This window comes from Schistocerca americana, chromosome 4 (genome assembly GCF_021461395.2).
Source record: "Schistocerca americana isolate TAMUIC-IGC-003095 chromosome 4, iqSchAmer2.1, whole genome shotgun sequence".
Taxonomy (NCBI): domain Eukaryota; kingdom Metazoa; phylum Arthropoda; class Insecta; order Orthoptera; family Acrididae; genus Schistocerca; species Schistocerca americana.
In genome coordinates, this window is record NC_060122.1 from 818,023,816 (window position 1) to 818,040,359 (window position 16,544).

Consider the following 16,544-nt stretch of genomic DNA (forward strand, 5'->3'; position numbering starts at 1 on the left):
CAACGCGCAGCTATGCAGCAGGTGATCCAACAGCAGCCTCGGGTTTCCGTTCACCGTGTTGCAGCTGCGGTCCAAATGACGCCAACGTCCACGTATCGTCTCATGCGTCAGAGTTTACACCTCTATCCATACAAAATTCAAACACGGCAACCCCTCAGTGTCGCTACCATTGCTGCACGAGAGACATTCGCTAACGATATAGTGCACAGGATTGATGACGGCGATATGCATGTGGGCAGCATTTGGTTTACTGACGAAGCTCATTTTTACCTGGACGGCTTCGTCAATAAACAGAACTGGCGCGTATGGGGAACCGAAAAGCCCCATGTTGCAGTCCCATCGTCCCTGCATCCTCAAAAAGTACTGGTCTGGGCCGCCATTTCTTCCAAAGGAATCATTGGCCCATTTTTCAGATCCGAAACGATTACTACATCACGCTATCTGGACATTCTTCATGAATTTGTGGCGGTACAAACTGCCTTAGACGACACTGCGAACACCTCGTGGTTTATGCAAGATGGTGCCCGGCCACATCGCACGGCCGACGTCTTTAATTTCCTGAATGAATATTACGATGATCGTGTGATTGCTTTGGGCTATCCGAAACATACAGGAGGTGGCATGGATTGGCCTCCCTATTCGCCAGACATGAACCCCTGTGACTTCTTTCTGTGGGGACACTTGAAAGACCAGGTGTACCGCCAGAATCCAGAAACAATTGAACAGCTGAAGCAGTACATCTCATCTGCATGTGAAGCCATTCCGCCAGACACGTTGTCAAAGGTTTTGGGTAATTTCATTCAGAAACTACGCCATATTATTGCTACGCATGGTGGATATGTGGAAAATATCGTACTATAGAGTTTCCCAGACCGCAGCGCCATCTGTTGTTGAAAATTGTAACTACTGTAATTTCGAAAGTTTGTCTGCCTGAAAATGTACTGTTGTTTCAAGCATATTGCAACAAACGGTGTATTTCTATCGCTGCTAGTTTAGTTTTTATTGCCATTTTAAATATACCGGTCATTTTTGAAACACCCTGTACTTACACACACACACACACACACACACACACACACACACACACACACACACACACACACATTTACAGTTAGCACATTACTGCACTGAAATTGTGCAGAGGTTCATTCCACGTGGGAAAAATATATCTAAAAACAAAGATGATGTAACTTACCAAACGAAAGCGTTGGTATGTTGATAGACACACAAACAAACACAAACACACACACAAAATTCAAGCTTTCGCAACCAACGGTTGCTTCATCAGGAAAGAGGGAAGGAGAAGGAAATACGAAAGGATGTGGGTTTTAAGGGAGAGGGTAAGGAGTCATTCCAATCCCGGGAGCGGAAAAACTTACCTTAGGGGGGAAAAAAGGACAGGTATACACTCGTGCGCACACACACACATATCCATCCGCACATATACAGACACAAGCAGACACATGTAAAGGCAAAGAGTTTCGGCAGAGATGTCAGTCGAGGCGGAAGTCGAAGTACAGAGGCAGAGATGTTGTTGAATGACATCTCTGCCCAAACTCTTTGCCTTTACATGTGTCTGCTTGTGTCTGTATATGTGCGGGTGTGTGTGTGTGTGTGTGTGTGTGTGTGTGTGTGTGTGTGTGTGTGTGCACGCGAGTGTATACCTGTCCTTTTTTTCCCCCTAAGGTAAGTTTTTCCGCTCCCGGGATTGGAATGACTCCTTACCCTCTCCCTTAAAATCCACATCCTTTCGTCCTTCCCTCTCCTTCCCTCTTTCCAGATGAAGCAACCGTGGGTTGCGAAAGCTTGAATTTTGTGTGTGTGTTTGTGTTTGTTTGTGTGTCTATCAACATACCAATGCTTTCGTTTGGTAAGTTACATCATCTTTGTTTTTAGATATATTTTTCCCACGTGGAATGTTTGCCTCTATTTTTTATATTCAGACAATTGTTAGCCTCATTTTCATAATCTGCCACCACAAAACCACTCCTTTTAATACATTACGCGCAGTTTTTTCGAAATTTTCCCGAATTTCTCCATCCTCTAACGTGTTTTGGCGGCAACACAACCACCTAACCTTTATGCACATCGTTGTCTACCAACCCAAGTCCAACATAGCCCAGCTGTAACCAACACCTTTTCGCCTTTTTTCACACCAGATCTCCAGTTACTTTCCAGTCCACCTTTATCCCTCCCCATATATTTTTATTTTCATTTTCATTTCAGCCTCATGTTACACTTTCCACCTTCTAATACCATGTCACCCTCACAACACCCCCACAACGACCCCATTAAGTTTTATTTACATTCCCTCCGCAAACCTGCCTTCGCCCTAGCCAGATTACGCTCCCATATTCTATTTTCTCAGGCTTGTCTGACATTTGGCATTACCCCCAAAGGCCTCACACTTAAAGTTCCCATCTCTGGCTGCAACCCTTCTTTCCATCAGTCCCTATACCAGTTCCAAACTGAACAATCCATTGCCCTCACCCACCTAATCCTTCAGCTACACATCAACTCAGCCAATGAACGCACCCGTCAACTCCTATCCTTAATAAAAGTCCTAATCTTTCCTCTCCCACATCCATACCGGCTGTTCAGAGCATCCTCCTATAGGCCAACGGTAAATTAGAACAGCATGCCACCCTCCACCTCAAAAAACTATCCAATCTCCTGGTTTCCCACCTCCGGAAGGGCAACTCACTCACCCTTCACAACCTTTCCAGCAAACCTCAACCTCCTCTCATTGCACACAAACCCAGTCTCTCCCATCTACTCAATCTCCCACTTGCAGCTCCACTCCCTCCAAAACCTCAAAATTCCAATCAACACAATCTGGAACCACAACACCCTAATTCAGTAGTTAACCTTTCCTCCAAACCTCTCTCCCAATCCGAAACCTCTGTCCTATCCAAAGGCCTCACCTTCAGCCCCACTCCCAGATTCAACCAAACAGCCCTCGTCAAAGATTTACTGTCCTACACTCGTCCTCTCTGCTGGAAATATCACTTTGCCATGAAGAAAAATGATCCTAATCCTACTCCTAATGATCCAACTCCCCAAGACACCATCCAAATTGAACCCTGCCTGGAACAGTTCCGTCCTCCGTCGCAGCGGGACCCACCTCCTCTTCCTCAAAATCACCCTCTCCAAACCTTCCAGGAATTTCTGACTTCCAGCCTTGCCTCTCAATCCTTCTTAAAAAACCTTAATCCTACTCCCAACATCACAACTGCTGAAGCCCAGGCTATCCGTGATCTGAAGGCTGACCGATCCATCGTCATTCTTCCGGCGGACAAGGGTTCCACGACCGTGGTACTTGATCGTCGGGAGTATGTAGCTGAGGGACTGCGTCAGCTTTCAGACAACACCACATACAAAGTTTGCCAAGGTAACCCCATTCCCGATGTCCAGGCGGAGCTTCAAGGAATCCTCAGAATCTTAGGCCCCCTGCAAAACCTTTCACCTGACTCCATCAACCTCCTGACCCCACCGACACCCCGCACCCCTACCTTTTACCTTCTTCCTAAAATCCACAAACCCAATCATCCCGGCCGCCCCACTGTAGCTGGTTACCAAGCCCCCACAGAACGTATCTCTGCCTACGTAGATCAACACCTTCAACCCATTACATGCAGTCTCCCATCCTTCATCAAAGACACCAACCACTTTGTCGAACGCCTGGAATCCTTACCCAATGTGTTACCCCCGGAAACTATCCTTGTAACCATTGATGCCACTTCATTACACACAAATACTTCGCATGTCCAGGGCCTCGCTGCGATGGAGCACTTCCTTTCACGCCGATCACCTGCCACCCTACCTAAAACCTCTTTCCTCATTACCTTAGCCAGCTTCAACCTGACCCACAATTTCTTCACTTTTGAAGGCCAGACATACCAACAATTAAAGGGAACAGCCATGGGCACCAGGATGGCCCCCTCGTACGCCAACCTATTCATGGGTCACTTAGAGGAAGCCTTCTTGGTTACCCAGGCCTGCCAACCCATAGTTTGGTACAGATTTATTGATGACATCTTCATGATCTGGACTCACAGTGAAGAAGAACTCCAGAATTTCCTTTCCAACCTCAACTCCTTTGGTTCCATCAGATTCACTTGGTCCTACTCCAAATCCCATGCCACTTTCCTTGATGTTGACCTCCACCTGTCCAACGGCCAGCTTCACACGTCCGTCCACATCAAACCCACCAACAAACAACAGTACCTCCATTATGACAGCTGCCACCCATTCCACATCAAACGGTCCCTTCCCTACAGCCTAGGTCTTCATGGCAAACAAATCTGCTCCAGTCCGGAATCCCTGAACCATTACACCAACAACCTGACAACAGCTTTCGCATCCTGCAAGAACCCTTCCGACCTGGGTCAGAAGCAAATAACCAGAGCCACTTCCTCATCCCCTCAAACCCAGAATCCCCCACAGAAGAACCACAAAAGTGCCCCACTTGTGACTGGATACTTTCCGGGACTGGACCAGACTCTGAATGTGGCTCTCCAGCAGGGATATGACTTCCTCAAATCCTGCCCTGAAATGAGATCCATCCTTCATGAAATCCTCCCCACTCCACCAAGAGTGTCTTTCCGCCGTCCACCTAACCTTCGTAACCTGTTAGTTCATCCCTATAAAATCCCCAAACCACCTTCCCTACCCTCTGGCTCCTATCCTTGTAACCGCCCCCGGTGTAAAACCTGTCCCATGCACCCTCCTACCACCACCTACTCCAGTCCTGTAACCCGGAAGGTGTACACGATCAAAGGCAGAGCCACATGTGAAAGCACCCTCGTGATTTACCAACTGACCTGCCTACACTGTGAAGCTTTCTATGTGGGAATGACCAGCAACAAACTGTCCATTCGCATGAATGGACACAGGCAGACAGTGTTTGTTGGTAATGAGGATCACCCTGTGGCTAAACATGCCTTGGTGCACGGCCAGCACATCTTGGCACAGTGTTACACCGTCCGGGTTATCTGGATACTTCCCACCAACACCAACCTATCCGAACTCCGGAGATGGGAACTTGCTCTTCAATATATCCTCTCTTCCCGTTACCCACCAGTCCTCAATCTCCGCTAATTTCAAGTTGCCGCCACTCACACCTCACCTGTCATTCAACATCATCTTTGCCTCTTTACTTCCGCCTCGACTGACATCTCTGCCCAAACTCTTTGTCTTTAAATATGTCTGCTTGTGTCTGTATATGTGTGGATGGATATGTGTGTGTGTGCGAGTGTATACCCGTCTGTCCTTTTTTCCCCCTAAGGTAAGTCTTTCCGCTCCCGGGATTGGAATGACTCCTTACCCTCTCCCTTAAAACCCACTTCCTTTCGTCTTCCCCTCTCCTTCCCTCTTTCCTGATGAGGCAACAGTTTGTTGCGAAAGCTTGAATTTTGTGTGTATGTTTGTGTTTGTTTGTGTGTCTATCGACCTGCCAGCGCTTTTGTTCGGTAAGTCGCCTCATATATATATATAGACACACACACACACACACACACACACACACACACACACACACACACACACAAATCAATTGGTACTACTGAAAAATTCATCAATGGAATAGAAGGAGTTGGCCACCAATAAATCCTTTAGGCTTCTCTTAAACAGAATTTCATTGGTTGTTAAGCCTTTTATGGCTGCTGGCAAGTTACTTAAAATGTGTGTTCCTGAGTAATGCACACCTTTTTGTGCAAGACTAAGTGACTTTAAATCCTTGTGAAGATTATTCTTATTTCTAGTATTGATTCCATGAATTGAGCTGTTGGTTTGAAAAAGTGACGTATTTTTAATGTCAAATTTCATTAAAGAATAAATATATTGGGAAACAGTAGCTAGTATCCCTAGTTCTATAAACAGGCTTCTGCAGGATGTTCTTGAGTTCACACCACATATAACTCTTACTGCACATTTTTGTGCCCGGAAAACTTTAGTTCGGCTTTATGAATCACCCCAAAAAATAATTCTATATGACATTATGGAATGGAAGCAAGCATATTATGCCAGTTTTTTTCATTTTTATATCCTCTATGTCTTTGGTAGGACATGTTCTGAGGCATCAAGGGATCACCAATCTAGTATTGGAGGGCAGCGTGGAGGGTAAAAATCGTAGAGGGAGACCAAAAGATGAATACACTAAGCAGGTTCAGAGGGATGTAGGCTGCAGTACGTACTGGGAGATGAAGCAGCTTGCACAGGATAGAGCAGCATGGAGAGCTGCATCAAACCAGTCTCAGGACTGAAGACCACAACAACAACAACAACATGTCTGACACAATTCGCATTGCAAATAGAGATTTGTTAAGATGCTTCAACAGTTCTGTGGTGTGCTTTTCCCAGTTGAATTTATTATCAAGCTCTAATCCCAAGAATTTAACCCTGTCCACTTCTTTTATCTGCTTGTCATCATATATTGGGCATATACTCGTGGAACACCCCTTACAAGTTCTGAACTGCATATAATGTGTTTTTTCAAAGTTTAGTGACAAGGAATTGTCTAGGAACCAGTGATTAATGTCCACAAATATTTTATTGCAATGTTTGTATCGTCGGCAAACAAAACGACTTGGCATCTGGTAATGTTACTGATGAAAGGTCATTGATATACACAAGAAAAGGTAAGGGCCCCAAAATGGAACCTTGTGGGACCCCACATGTAATTAGTTCCCAGTTGGATGATGCCTGATAGCTTGATACATGTCTCTTTCCTAATAACACCCTTTGTTTCCTGCCAGAGATATAAGATTTGAACCATTTTGCAGCATTTCCTGCTACACTATAATATTCTAATTTACTTAAAAGGATATTGTGATTTACACAGTCAAATGCCTTTGGCAGATCACAAAATATACCAGTTGCCTGCAATTTTTTATCTAATGAATTAAGCACATTTTCACTGTAACTGTAGATAGCCTTCTCAATATCAGAACCCTTTAGAAATCCGAACTGTGACTTTGACAGTATGTTATTTGAGATAAGATGGTTATAAAGCCGATTGTACGTTACTTTTTCTAAATTTTTTGAGAATGCAGGCAAAAGTGAAATTGGACGGAAATTTGATGCTATTTCTTTATCTCCCTTCTTAAACAGTGGCTTGACTTCAGCATATTTGAACCATTCAGGAAATATTCCACTGATGAACGACTGGTTAAACAGATAACTTAATATGTTACTTAACTCAGAATCACATTCTTTAATTAGCTTTGTTGATATTTCGTCATACCTGCTAAATGTTTTTGATTTTAAAGATTTTATGATGGACATTATTTCTGCTGGGGTAGTGAGGGTCAAATTCATATTATGGAAGTTACTTGAAATGTCTGGTCTGAGGTATTCCGTAGCAGCATCTACAGAACCTGACAACTTCATCTTTTCAGTAACAGTTATGAAATGTTTGTTAAAAAGTTCTGCAACACTATACACATCTGTCACCAATGTTTCATTTACTCTTAATGCTATGTGTCCCCTGCTGACCTCGTTTCTTGATCAGGCTGAATTTTTTTCAATTTCTTCTTTTGGTACATAAAAAAACTATACTTGGAATACTATCATCACAGAATTTGAACAAATCATATGAAGTCAATATCTGGTCATGTAAGGACCTCAGTAGACTAGCACGAGCCGGTAATCTTTTTGCTGTTCCAAAAAAATTCTATTTGGCAGTGATGCCGAAATCCTTTTCATATTGATGAAATTTTGGGATTCTTCTATAGAGCAGCTGAACCATCGCTAAAGTAATAAATGCTCTTAATGTTTTCAGTCTTTGTCTGTAAATATCCTGTTATCTTTATTTCAAAGGCATGGACAGCAGTGGTATCATGGCGGGGACAGTCGCTGATCATACAAATGTTATTACTTTGACATTCTTTGCCACCAAAATGGGCACCAAATGGATGTAATGTGGTCTGACTGTTCTCCCAATGAAATCCTTGTTCAGCATCTTGAGCAACAAATGAATAATTCTCAGCAAAATCCATCAATATGAGTAATTCATTTTCTGCAGGAATTCCTTTTAGTTGTATCAGGTATAAACTTTGCTGTTTTGGCACAAAGTGATGGTATCTTAAAACTGGTAATTTTCAAAATCAGTGCTTTCATGAAATCTTCAACAGTTCTCTAACTTGTCTCCAATGTGTGTCTGTCTGTATGGATCCATTGCTTCTATTCCATTGCTTCTTCAGGACCACAGTCTTCAAAAGTGTGTTCAAGAAAAGCCTCTAGTTCCATTTTTCCTGGACATCTTCACAACGTTGCAGCATAAAATATTTTGATTCCAAACTGTATACAGTCTTTTTTTTTCACAAAATATTGTAGTCATCTTGGATGGATGTTGCTGAAGCCAACATAATTTGACATTTTGATAAAGTGCACATACACATACCAAATGTGATCCAGAAGCATCAACTGTTGTACAACATTTTTCCCTGAGCCCACAAAATTTTGAGAATCTCTGTTGATTTCCATATTGCTGACAGTAGGCTATGACCCTCTGCTGGAGTGCAGCGAGACAGTCACTATCTTCATCAGTCTTGATGGTCTTGCACAGGGTTTCTTGAGAGACAGTCCACTTTTGTACACTATGGTAATGTCATACTCTGTAAGACGTAGTGCCCATCTGGCAACTCGTCCTCTTGAATCGTAAAGACCTGTCATTCAACAAAGTGGATTATGGTCTGTAACAACTGTGAATGGCCTTCCATAGAGATGCTGTCGAAATTTGCACATGGCCCAGATCACAGGAAGACATTCTCTTTCTGTAGTTGAGTAGTTTCTCTCGGCTTTTGTAAGTGTCCTAGAAGCATAGGCTATAACCATCTCTTTCCCATACGAAATTTTGCACCAGAAAAGCACCAATGCCATACCCACTGGCATCTCTGTGTAGTTCTGTAGGTGCTCTCTCATAATACAGACCAAATACAGCGTCAGTTGTCAGAGCTTTTTGCAGCACTTCTAAAGAATCTTGTTGAACACCACCCAGATAAATTTAGCATCAGCTTTTAACAACTCTTGGAGTGGCCTGGCTTTGATACAAAAGTCTTTGATAAAACGACGGTAATAAGAACATAATCCGAGGAGGCTTCTCACATCTCTAATACTTTTAGGAATAGGAAATTCCGTTATAGCTCTTGCCTATTCTGGGTCTGGCCACACACCTTCATTTGACACAAGTTGTCCAAGTATTTTGATTTCTTTTGCTCCAAAGAGACACTTTCTGGGATTAAGTTTCAGTCCGCCTTGTTGGAGACACTTAAGAATGACCCTCAGTCTGTTTATATGTTCATCAGTTGTCTTTGAGAACAGTATAATGTCATCTAAGTAACAAAGACACATCGCCCACTTCAGGTGACGTAGAAGATTATCCATCATCTGTTCAAAAGTTGCTGGTGCATTACACAAACCAAACGGCATTACCTTAAACTCATACAGGCCATTGGGGGTGATGAATGCAGTTTTCTCACGATCAGCCTCATCTACTTCGATTTGCCAGTATCCCGAGTACATGTCCATGGTTGAGAAAAACTTAGCCCCCTTCAGACAATCTAGTGTATCGTCAATTCGTGGAAGAGGGTAAACATCCTTTTTAGTTATCTTATTAAGCTTCCTGTAATCAACACAAAAGCGCCAACTGCCATCCTTCTTCCTGACGAGAATCACTGGTGACGACCCTGGGCTCTGTGAAGGCTGAATGATGTCATTCTTCATCATTTTCTCTATCTCATCATGGATTATTCGACTTTCTGTTGCTGACACATGGTATGCTCTCTGGCTTATTGGTTGACGGTTGACGGTCTCCAGTGCTAATCCAGTGCTTCACTGTCAATTTGTCTAATTTGCTTTTCACCTTTGGATTGAAGTATTTGGAGAACTCTTTGAAGAATGGCAAGTAGCTTCTTCTGTTGTTCCTTAGTGAGATCTGGTGATAGTCGAGCTAGAAGATCTTGTCTCGTAGTGGTGGTGCTAATTTCGCCCACAAACTCGGCATGGGAGGTTTCTATGACTCTCAACTGTTCTGCAATTAATGGCTCTGCATTTGCTACACACATGCGTCTTGGAAGGATCTGCGGTTCTCGGGGACAGTTAATTATCCACAATTCACCGAATCCGTTCTTAAAACAGGTGACAGAGGCTGGGATGACCAAATTATTCTCCAGTGGTATGCTGCTCACATTCCACTACAAGATCAATGGGTTGATGCGTGGCCTGACACATGACAGTTATCATTCTAGTGCTGACCTCAGGAATGATCACTTCATCCAGTGCACGTAGTGTCCACACACTTGGATGCGCATCTTCCTGTCCACAGTATCTCATCTCGTCTCGTCTAGCATAATCTATAATTGCCTGAGAAGCTTTCAAAAAGTCCTATCTGAGAATGACATCATGACTACACTCTTGTAAGATGAAGAATTCTAAAGGCTGTATATGGCCACTTATACCCACACGAATGGTACATCTTCCTGTAGGTTTTACATATTTCCCATTAGCCACCTTCAGCAGAGATGTTTTGCTGTCAACGAATGCGGTTTTCTGCAACTGGCGACGGTACTTCTCTGAAGTGACAACTGAATATGAAGCTCCAAGCTCCAGATTCCACAAGAGCTTGGGCTGGTCAGCCATCCATGAGGATATAGACACAGATTCCTAGCATTTTTGTAGTGATTGACGGCAGGGCATTTCTCTCTTTGGCGGCCTCACCACCAAGGAAGGTCGAACCCTTTAGTTTTCCAGCTTGCAGCAGCTAGGTGACTGGCTGTAGCTTGTAAATGGTGATGGAGACCTTGATCAGCATGTTGGGGAGCGTCCTCTCCAGCAGCTAGCTTGCTGCGATGGTAACCTACGTCATCCTGCACCCACATCTTCTTATTCACCTTCGTCGTCCTGGAGTTGGCGTCGACTAAGATCGGTCTGCTGTCTTTTGGCGTGGGTGTCATCAGATATCCGCCACCTTCCGTGACAATAGCGCACTACATGTCTCAGTCGTTCACAGTGGAAACATACTGGTTGGTTATCCTGGGTCCTCCAGACATCAGTCTTCCTTGGTGCCCAAACAGGTTCCTCACGCGGCATTGTAGGAACGTAACTCCGCCTGGGTCTCGGCTTTTTCACTGTTTTAAGGGAAATGAAGGACGAGAGATTGGGTTCAATTTCTGTTCCACTTCCTCCCATATGACCTCTTGAAGCGGCTCGGTTTTTTGCTTGCTGTGCAATCTAAGTGCTTTCTGAACTTCCTCGCCCACTGTCTGACGAAGTACACTTGTGACATCAGTTGCTTCCTCCATCACGGGCATCGATACGATGTTTGGAAGCTGTTCAAACTTCTTGGGTGTAATCTTTTTTGATGCATTGTCTCGATATACTGGCACCATTTTATGAAGTTGTCTGCTGTTGAAACACCGTGAGGAGTAGGGCTTGATACATGTCCTCAGCAACACCCTTCTCATGAGATGTGAAACCTTATCTTCCTCCTTCATTCTAGGATCCACTATTTTACACAGCTCCAAGACGTCTTGAATGTAGGATGCTGTAGTTTCTCCTGGATGCTGTGCCTTGCACTTTAATTTATCTTTAGCCTTGCACTTCTGTCATTGTGTGTCACCGAAATACTTGCACAGTTCCGCCTGGAATACTTCGCAGCTTGTGAACTTCTCCTCAGTGTTCTCATACCATTGCTTGACAGTGCCCTCCAAGTAGAAAAATATGTTAGCCAAACACACGGTGTCATCCTATTTGCTAAATTTGGCTATACGCTCATATACCTTCAGCCACTTGTTTGGATCTTGGCCATCATCACCAAAGAACCCGGAAGGATGTCTCATGTGGTGGCACACAGTTGCTATCATCGTAATGTCCTCTCCTTCTTCTGCCTCCGATAGATTGCGATCTGTTGAATATGGCTCGAACTCGGGTTTATTGCCGTGTAAACGGTGGCTCTGTTGTGGCCTGATGGGAGCCACTGTGTCGTCGATAATGTGCGCTATCACAAGTTCCAATACCTGGTGCCTCCACCAGAATAATGTCACATAGAAGAAGGTATAATTAGATGAATAGCAAACACTAACTTCACTTAACGAAGATTTATTCAGCACTTGCACATACAAGAGCGTGTAGTGAACTGCCTCCGGCCAGAACACATACAGTATATACACAGCTACAGAATGTTCCAGTACAATGATTCTTGACATTTGTGGATACTTCTAGAATGTACTCGAACCGAATATAAAAATTAAATTTGTACAGTCCAGGTGAGTTTTGAACTCACGACCCTCTATGCAAGAGTTTAGTATCATAACCATTACACCATGGCGCTACTCAGCTTCATCTGCGACAATATAACAACCAGCCTCCTTAATGGGGAAGGCACTATCTTCTGCTTAACACAGCATTTATGAGGTAAAATACGTTCACTGGTATTCATTGGAAGCTGAAAGTAGCAGGAGCAAGGTGAATTCTACTGGACAACATTATTGGATACCATGCTGAATGATCTAAAATTCCTGATAGAAAGGAAAGTTAGCTTTCAATGATGACTCTTCTTGAAAAACTTGTTATATTTGATACACACATTTCTATCTAGACAGGTGTAGCGTATTCAGTAAGGTTTAAAATAAATTTGTTAACTGCCATTGCTAAAATAAGACATATTTCACATGCTGATTGGAGAGGTTATTATAACCCTTACAAAAGTGTAACAGAAACACACAGGAAACTTGCTTGGACTCTATAGAAGAAAAGTGATGCTGTCTTCTAGGAACACTGTCTGGTAAATCTAGAGAACCAGTGCTCAAGGAAGAAAACAATTCTGCCAGCGTTGTATATGGCTCTTATCTCGTTTTTCTGAAAGCAGCAGCTCTTGATCTTCTCTGTTATTTTATCTTGCATAGGGCTCATGAGAGTAATGTAAGAGAAATTAGGGTGCGACAGACATTTTTCTCTCCAAAGATGTGATGATTGGTAGCCCCACATTAGCTCCCCCCTCCCCACTGCCATTGTGACTATTGTTATATAAAAGCTCTGTGTTTTTGAAACCATTTACGTTATCATGCAAAAAAAAGTGTTTGTAAAAATATTGAAAATCATAGGGATTGGACAGATTGGGATCTTATTATACTGAATGCTTCTGGAATTTGTTATGCAAGCAACGTCTTAATGAGAAACATTCAGATGGTAGCTGTGCTATGTGTGATCAGACTGTGTGAGAGGTGATACATCCTTCACACTCGTGTTTGATGGTTTCATCTTGGTGAGCGACTCCTGAAGCTCTACATTTTACATGTTCCACCTAATGCTTCATTTAGCTCTTGGCATAACATTTTAACAATGACATAGTCTTTATGTCTATGCAAGAAGCATTCCAGCTTACGCCTAATGTCCAGTCGAAAAACCTCTCCTCTCCCCATATTCCCCATGCATCATTAGATGACATTCTTTCTACAGATTGTAACATCTCTGAGGCCTGCATTAGGCCTAAAAATTCTAGTTACTGTGTATTGATTACCCAGGGAGTAGTAATTTGGGCATCCCTCTCCCATACCTGTTCCTTTAGTAGAAGGTTCTTCTTGCTCTTTCTAACTCTGATTACTGTTACCCTTGACTTGGAATATTTTCCTGTGTCTTTTACAACTGTTTCTAAAATCTTTTGATTATCTGAATATTTTTGACTACAGTCTCCAGAATATAGAAGCTGTTGGAGACATTTGTTTTATAGGTAACAGGTGTCCAGTGTCTGTTTAACAACTTACCTGATTTGGCAGGCTCATCTACAATCATATCATCAGTCCTTTGTGGAACCATACTGCTGCCAACTGCAGCTCTTTAACTGTCCTGACTCTTAAGTTTGCTTCTGATACTGACGGAGCAGCTGAGTTTTAAGAGGCAGCAACACAAATTTGTAATATGATCTCAGTGAGCTTGAACTTGCTCTGACACAGTCATAGAAGAGTTGTGTATGATGCAAAAGGACACTGAATGGATTATAAAGGAGGAGAGGAGGGAGGATATGAGGGGAGAATGAGTGAAAGAGATCCTAGGGGATGGAGTGTAACGGTGTGTAGTGCAGTGGGTAGTAGTGATTGAGGCCAGGAGAACTTGTGTGATTGAAGGACTTTCCGTAAGGACAGTTGTCATTAACATAGTTATGAGAAGCAACTGTTGTTTGGGGGGGGATCATCTAGATAGAACGGATTGTGAAGCAGCCATTTAAGTAGTTGTGCTTAGCGGCATGTTGTGCTGCTGTGTACTCAATTCTGCTCATTGGCCACAGTATGACCCTTTAGATGGACAGCTGGTTGATGAAGTTACACACATAAAAGGCCATGGTATACGACATGACTGCTTTCACAGGTGCACTACCTTTGGTAGACTAGGATATCCCTGTGACAGGACGTACTGGGAAGTGCAGCATAATGGTGGCTCAAGATGTTTTGTTAATTGGATTGGCAATGGAATGCCATTTTTGGAGTGGTGGAAAGTATTGTGGGTGTGATGTTTCTCATTTCTGGACACGATGATAAATAGTTGAAGCCCTGGCAAGGGGTGTGGTTACATTGCTCGAGGTGGGATGATATTATGTAAGGAGGACAATTTGCTCCTTTGCCTTTGCAGCTGATTCGTGGGGTTGATTGTAGAATTAGAGGCATGTTTGGGCTAAACATGGGATATCTGTTTGTGGTCTAAGTTTGTGGGCCAGTGCCTGTCTGAAGATCTTAGTAAGGCCTTCAGCATGCTAGATGGGGGCTTGTTCATTGCTGCAAATGCACTGACTGTGGGTGGCCAGACTGTATGGGAGAGACTTTTCAGTGTGGAAGGGATGGAAACTATCAAAACAGAGGTACTCTTGATGGTTAGTGGATGTGTCATGGTCAGAGGTTTTGGTGGCGCTATTGGATAGCTGTAAGTCATAAGTCAACATCCAGGAATGTTGCACAAGGGGCTGAACAAGACAAGGTGAAGTGTGTGGGAGAGAAGATGTTGAGGCTGTGAAGGAATGAGGATAGGATAGTGTGTCTTGTCCCTGGGTTCCGGACATAAAGGTGACATCAGTGAACCTGAACCAGACGAGGGGTTTGGAAGTTTGAGTGGCATGAAAGTTGCCCTACAGGCGGCCCACCAGAAGCAGATCCATCTTAGAAAGCAGTCATATACAGCTCTGCAGAAATTTTGTACAGTCTTTTATGTGGGCATGACCTGAAACCATCTCTTTGTTTGACTGGGCAACCTGTTTCTAGCACAGCTGACCATCCAGCAGTGAAACACACTTTTTTTAATGACATGCTGGACTCCATTGCCTCTTTCACGACCTGTACAGTCTGAATACTCATTCAATACTAGCCTCTCCAAACCACGTAGCTGTGAACTGTCCTTGTGGCACATTTTTGAATCTTGTTATCCTGGCCTCTGTTATGCCCTATACTACCCTCACCACGACCCTCCCCCCCCTCCCCGATCCCCCTGCAACTGCCCCCCCCCCCCTTCTACTTTACTCACTCTGTACTTACTTCTTCCTCTCCAGTCTCCTTTTTCCTCTGTTTCTCCATCCTCCCAGTCCACCCAACAGCACCATGTGACTGAGCCTACCTGTGCCAAAGTAAGATCACATTCTTATCTTTTGTTTTTACTGCCTCTCCTTCTCTCTGTCAAGTTCCCATACTTCTATCCTTCATGCTACTATTCTTATCTTGCCCACTTTTACTTGACCCTACTTCTCATCCCAGTTGAACTGCAGTGCCATTACAGTGTAGGCAGCCAATACCATGTAGCCATGTAGGTCGGCATATTTCTGTGCATGTATATTCTGTGCTACTTAACTTTGATGTGAGATGCCATCCAAAAGCTCAGCAACAGTTTCAGTCTTGTTTATGTGCCTGTTGACCACTCAACACATCATTTTTATAGTGTGTTGCTATATTTACTGCTTCCATTATTTGTATTCCATCAAGGACTTTTATTGCCATGCTTACCACAATTGTGCAAATAGAACACTGGTTGAACAACAGACAGGCATGCAGAAAAAGGATGATAAACTACTAAGACTTCGGGAAAACTATTTCCTTGCTTAAAAAAGAGGAGGAACAACCCCCCCCCCTGCCCCCCCCCCCACCCGCTCACACACTCTCTCTCTCTCTCTCTCTCTCTCTCTTTCTCTCTCTCTCTCTCTCTCTCTCCCTCCCTCACACACACACACACACACACACACACACACACACACAGAGAGAGAGAGAGAGAGAGAGAGAGAGAGAGAGAGAGAGAGAGAGAGATATGCCCATGGTTGAAGTGAAGTGCTACACTACTGATCCAAAGCTCTCTGGTTTGATCCTCAGTCATTCCTAGGATTTTTGTGTGTTATATATCACTTCTTTCACCTCTGGCAAGATTTGTTGATGGTAAACATGCTGAGTTACGCTGTAGTTTGGAGCCCATGTAAATCCTAGCAATACCAAAGCATTTTCCATAACACATACTACTGAGGCAGGATACTTAGTGCCCACCACAAAAAACTGAAAGAATAACAAAATTTTGATAATTGT

At 43.5% G+C, this 16,544-nt stretch overlaps 1 protein-coding gene across 1 annotated transcript in view; it reads left to right on the plus strand.

Moving 5' to 3' along the window:
* Window positions 1–16,544, plus strand: part of LOC124613825 (E3 ubiquitin-protein ligase arkadia-C-like) — a 290,726-nt gene that overhangs the window by 15,638 nt on the left and 258,544 nt on the right. The gene's annotated exons all lie outside the window — the stretch shown is intronic.